The sequence below is a fragment of the Schistocerca piceifrons genome, chromosome 1 (genome assembly GCF_021461385.2).
Source record: "Schistocerca piceifrons isolate TAMUIC-IGC-003096 chromosome 1, iqSchPice1.1, whole genome shotgun sequence".
In the NCBI taxonomy this organism is placed as follows: Eukaryota; Metazoa; Arthropoda; class Insecta; order Orthoptera; family Acrididae; genus Schistocerca; species Schistocerca piceifrons.
This window is the reverse complement of record NC_060138.1, coordinates 278,850,499-278,856,535: the sequence shown is the minus strand read 5'-3', so window position 1 is coordinate 278,856,535 and position 6,037 is coordinate 278,850,499. Positions and strand designations below refer to the sequence as shown.

The 6,037-nt window shown below is 40.9% G+C and overlaps 1 protein-coding gene across 1 annotated transcript in view; it reads left to right on the top strand.

Moving 5' to 3' along the window:
- The first annotated feature begins 448 nt into the window (after positions 1 to 448).
- Positions 449 to 6,037, top strand: part of LOC124785552 (serine/threonine-protein phosphatase 6 regulatory ankyrin repeat subunit C-like) — a 33,112-nt gene continuing 27,523 nt past the window's right edge. Inside the window, exon 1 of the mRNA XM_047254191.1 lies at positions 449 to 571. The gene's annotated coding sequence lies outside the window, so the exon portion shown is untranslated. The remainder of the gene's footprint in view (positions 572 to 6,037) is intronic.

The following is a 6,037-nucleotide window of genomic DNA, read 5'->3' as shown; positions in this document are numbered from 1 at the left end:
AGCATAAACATAAAAACTCGCAGATCGGATAAAATTGACGTGTCTCCGTATTGATCCGTGAAGTGTGTTATGAGACTAATACAAATACAATACCTCAGCTTCTTACCATAAATTTTGGCGTCATATCCTCACTTTGTGGCGCGGTTGAGAAACACTGCTCTCTAACATCGTTCAATTCGAGAGTTAAGAATCGTGTTAGTGTGACATAACGCATTCGATAACAATGTGGCGATTCTGACCATCACCGCTTTAAAAGTTTCACACCTCATTAAAAGTTTCATATCGTCCCTCATATGTACATGTAAGCGTTGCGGTGTTCGTGGTTTTCGTTTTTAATTAATAAATAACAGCAACACTTTATATAATTGATTCTAAACTTACGCTGAAAAAGAACTGTGTACAGATTTTTCATTATAGCAGGAGCATTGCTGACAAGATATATCTTTGCTCCTGTTGTCAAAACTGTCGTGTTTGTTTACGAAAAAGGCGAGACACTTGCTGTGATAAAATATCACTTCCCTTCCATTTGTCACGTCATGAAATTAATATATCCATTCTTGCAACGATAAAGGTCAGTGAATGGATTGATATTCTAAGAATGTTAACTGTGTAAATAAGCGCTTCTCGATCCATAGCCACGACAAACGGAAGTGTATAAAGTAAAATGACTGTGAGCATGAGAACATTTTGGAAGGCTTTTAGCATAGTTCGTTAATAATAAAATAAAAGAATACAGAGTTTAACAGCAGAATTTTTCGTACGGTCCTGTAATATCACTGCTACGTTGTGAAAGTCGGACGACTCGGTGGTGTGTGAGAACTGGCGGAAAAGGAATGCCATCCTTAGACATGGAGACCTTAATCAAAATTGGGTTGAATGCAGAGAGTTGTACTTTACAGTAATGGTATGTAGCGGTTACACCCATGTTCGAAGCCATAAGTTTAGCATAACAATAAATATACATCACCCTCAACACATGGTTACAACATCTCTAGTAAACAAAAGTAACACTGTCACAGTCAGGTAGTAATACTTAAAGACTGACTAACAGAAAATATCTTATTACTGTTACCTAAGTGACAAAACATTTTTGTTGAAAGGCGTTAGACCCTCGGTGTCTGAAGTCGTTGAGACATTCGTAAGTATCAGAAATACAGGATAATCTGTCCTCATTGGCACTGAAAGATGTGTAATATCAGGTCCACCTTAACAGCTGATTTTTAGGTACAGGGGAGCAGAGAGCAGAAGCTTTGCTTCCTCGTAGACAGGAATTTCCTTCTTAGTGAGTGTCTATACATTAAGGTAACAAATGTTTTTGTAAATGAAATTGAAGGAGAAATTACCTTATATGGTCTCATGTTTACTTGTAATATTGCTACATTTCAAATTACGTATCGTGGGTATCAATAGCTACAAAAACACTAGCGTACTGCACACAGTATTGTTTGACAGGTAAAGTTGATAGTGACAGGACCACTAATTGAGAACTAGAGAGCCAAGATGAAGTGTACATACAGCAGCAGCCTGACTACAAAATACGGAAATACAGAAGCGTCCGATCCTGCCCGTCTGCTTTGACCCATGACGTCACAAATATGGCGGAAACGACCATAAACCGCGATTCCAATATGGCACACATAAAGTCGTTACTTACACATTATGAGGACGAAAATACATCGAAAAACAAACACACACACGTTCCACAAAATGCCTAATGACACTAACGGGACAAGCGCGGGAAATAGGGGTTTTTTGGGTGGGGACAAACTAAATATAAACAAATTTAGACACCCACCCCCATACAAAACCACGCAAAACGACGAAAAAAACCGACATCACAAAACACCCCAAATACCACATCATCTGGAATCGAACACTTCCCTTGACCTATATAGCTCAACAGCAGCTCCCGATCTCATAAATTGGGATCGAACACTTCCCTTGACCTATACAACTCAACAGCAGTTCCCGATCCCATAAATTGGGATTGAACACTTCCCTTGACCTATATAGCTCAAAAACATCTCCCGATACCAATACCAATAGCCACACATTGGGATCGAACACTTCCCTTGACGTGTTATCCTTACATCTCCACATACAGCCGTCCCTGGTCCGAGATGCCTCATTTCTTCACGACATACTGAACACGACTTCATCCAAAAATCCGAATCATAGCCGACAACCGAAAACTGTTGATCCTGTCAGTCATATCCATACCTACCAAAGACATAAAGAAAGCAATTTACCAAAATTCACACACGACGCCACACTCGCAAACTAAACCAAAAACATCACCTAACACACCACCAGAGAGCACCACCGATCGCATCAAAACGACCCCTACAAACACGCTACTCTCACAAACTAAATTCCGCCGTCGTGATGTCACACACCACAACAGCCTTACGTCACGGGTTGAAGCCGATGGGTGGGATCGGACGCTTTGGTCGACCCCAAAATACTAATAACTGATTTTCATTTTGAAATATGTGAGTATTCATCTGATACCCATATACCATCCCTCGACGCTGTAGGTAAAATCAGACTAACAGGCTCACAGAGACATATAAGCACCCTTCTCCCACATGCGTCATCGGTAAATAGGTTATGAACAAAACTGAATGTATTGTCCAGTAAACTCTATTATGCCCTTTACAGTGATATTCATGTATGCAAATATGAAGTATTTTATTGCAAGTATAATTAAACAATGAGCTGAATCACAGTTTCATTAAACAATAATAAAATAAACTTTCATTATATCCCTTTGTTGCCAGGTACAAGTGTTACCCCACTGTAATGACCCACTCGGAGCATTAAACAGTGCAGTTGCATCAGATCCAAACCAAATGCTTATTTGATTACTAATTATCTTGTAGACAACTGCCTCATTGTGGGATTATCCTGCTAGCTCTGAATCTGGGGTATTCTACTGCACTTATCGTAAATTTTTTCTCACCTAGTTTGCTGTTTAGTTTGTATTACTGGTGCTCACTTGGACATATAACAACACAATATATTACTGTGTTAGCTGAAGCAATAATGAAGGAATAGATATGGGCTCACAACTGTAAAACAACAATGGAACAATACAAGGCAGTATTATTTGTGACACTGGACTCACATTTGGGAGAACGACGGTTCAATCCGCGTCTGGCCATCCTGATTTAGGTTTTCCGTGATTTCCCTAAATCGCTCCAGGCAAATGCCGGGATGGTTCCTTTGAAAGGACACGGCCGACTTCTTTCCCCGCCCTTCCCTAATCCGATGAGATCGATGACCTCGCTGTTTGGTCTCTTCCCGGAAACAATCCAATCCTATTATTTTTGGTTGGTGCACTGTATCCACAGGCGCACCTGCTTGAGGGTTAATACAGGTTTTGACGTAATTTAGTGAAAAGTTATGAACCCCAGGAAAGGGGTCGACAGAAGCGTCCGATCCCACGCGTCGGCTTTGACCCGTGACGTAAGGGTGTTGGTTGTCGTATGTGACGTCATGACGGCTCGGAGTTTGGTTTGTGAGTGTGGCGTGTTTGTAGATGTCGTCGTGTTGTGGTTTGTTGTACTCTCTGGTGGTATGGTCACGGTTTTCGTTTGTGTGGTGTAATGGGCTCAGTTTGCTTTTGTTCATCATCCAGAATTGCTCGAGTGTCGGCTGTGTTTGTAGTGGAATTCGTTTCAGTGAGTTAACGATTTTGTGTCAAGGTTAATTTAGTGTTGTTCGCTGTACATCGTGTGGTAATTTTAGTAAAATTAATCGGATAAAATTAAGTGCGCAGGTCAATGGAAGTGTTCGATCCCAACGTGTGGCTGTGTATGTTTTTATTGGTATCGGGAGATGTTTTTGAGCTATTTAGGCCAAGGGAAGTGTTTTATCCTAATTTATGGGATCTGGAGCTGCTGTTGAGGTATATAGGACAAGGGAAGTGTCCGATTCCAGATGATATGGTGTTTAGTGGTATTTGGGGAGCTTTGTGATGTCTGTTTTTTCGTCGTTTTGTGTGGTTTTGTATGGGGGTGGGTGTCTAAATTTGTTTGTATTTAGTTTGCCCCCACCTACAAGCACCCCATTTCCCGCGCTTGTCCCGTTAGTGTCATTAGGCTTTTTGTGGAAAGTGGGTGTGTTTGTTTTTCGATGTATTTTCGTCCTCATAATGTGTACGTACAGACTTTATATGCGCCATATTGGAATCGTGGTTTATGGTCGTATCCGCCATATTTGTGACGTCATGGGTCAAAGCAGACGGCCGGGATCGGACGCTTCCGTATTTCTGGGAAAGGCAATAATTCAAACTCATCGCTTTGTTCTATTGTGATAATATGCTTCTAATGTTGGCTTGTTCTTTGGCTTGATTAAAATCCTTTGTGTCTTAGAAGTTATTGCCTGTGTCATAAGTGTTAGTGTGCCATTTCTGGGATTTGAGCAGGTGTGCAGGCCCCTGATCAAATCTGCCTGGCAGATTAACAATGAGGGTGGGAGTGCTGGCCAGCCTGGATGTTGTGTTTAGTTGGTTCCCATGTCTGACAAGGCGAATACTTGGCTGATATCCAACTCCCACCACGGTTACATGATTTGCAGACTTTTAGAAAATTTTTGCATGCTTTCACTTGGATGACAGTACATGCAGACATTTAGGGTACACATCATCCCCTCTTTGGAGGAGGGTGGGAGGTTAACGGATTGGCGACAGGAGATGTACCCGGCCATCCCATAAATTAACCTTGCCAAGCCTGATTGTAACAATGTTGACCCCTTGTAGATGCAGGACAAAGCAAAAGAAAAGAAGAGTGTCTTATAAGTGATTAGTGTATATGTTATAATTATGGAGAGGAGAGAGATATATATTTTTTGTGTTATGACTGCCTCCTATTTTGTTAAGCTAAAAAATTACAGGATTTTTCTACTTTTGGAGAAGTGTCTCCCTCCACAGGCATTCTGTAAACAATTTTCCTGTGGCTTTCTGTTCACATATCTTCATCTCCAGGTAGCCTTCCTTTCGCCATTCCTTGAATGGCTTGACACATTATTTCCAGATTGTCATTATTTTCATTATTAACTCTTTGTGTTTCTGATTCATTTCTTGAACTATACCTCCTATCCACCTTTACCTCTCATTCTGTCCTCATCATCTCTGGACTGAAGCTGGCACATTACTTCCCACTGAACTATCTTTGATGTCTTTCTCACTGCCACATCTCCATCATCTTTATCTCCACTCGTCCTCACTACAGGTAGGGCCCTCTCATCCTTTGGTCTGAGTAACCTGTCATCATTTTTTAACCTTCCCCCATCTATACCTCCCTCCTTTCTGAGGGAAGAACTAATAGTTCGTAAAGCTAGGATTGTGCACATTTCCTTATGTGAGCATGTGAAAATCATGCACATGCAGAAATATGGACACATGCACACACACAAAATTACAAGGTGCATCCAATACATAAGTGAAAGGTAAAGTAACACAAAGGAAAAGGAAGATTAAGACAAAGGATATTTATTCAGCCACACAGTAATCTTCATTAGCCACAGTACATTACTGGTAACATTTATAAAGCAGCTGTAATCTGGCAGTGATGGCTTGTTTTCGAGTCAGTCAAAGCATTGGCATCATACACATTTGAATGTTCGTTAAAATGTGATGCGGTCAGCTGTGTACTGTGTTATTAATTGATTTACGAGAGAATTTCTGCTCCCCTTACCTTCAGTGTGTGGTGGTGTTTCAGCATTCTTGTCAAAAAGTGCTAGGACTGGTGAAGAATTTGTTGTCTCCATGCAGAAATTCTTGTAAAGGCTGTGCCTTGCAACTGAAATCTTTAATGAAGCTTCTGTTTTTGCAGCACATACAGAGGTAGTCTCTCATGTTACAAATATGTCAAGAAGTTGGAAAATCGGTTGTGACTTACGTTTTCTGGATCAGGACAGACTCTGTTCATCTTAAGTAGGTGTCCTAAGTTTTTCATTTCTTGAACACTGAGGAGATACATTCTTGGAGTCAAGTGAAAGCTTGCACCGTGGACGCATTTCAGCACAATTGTTG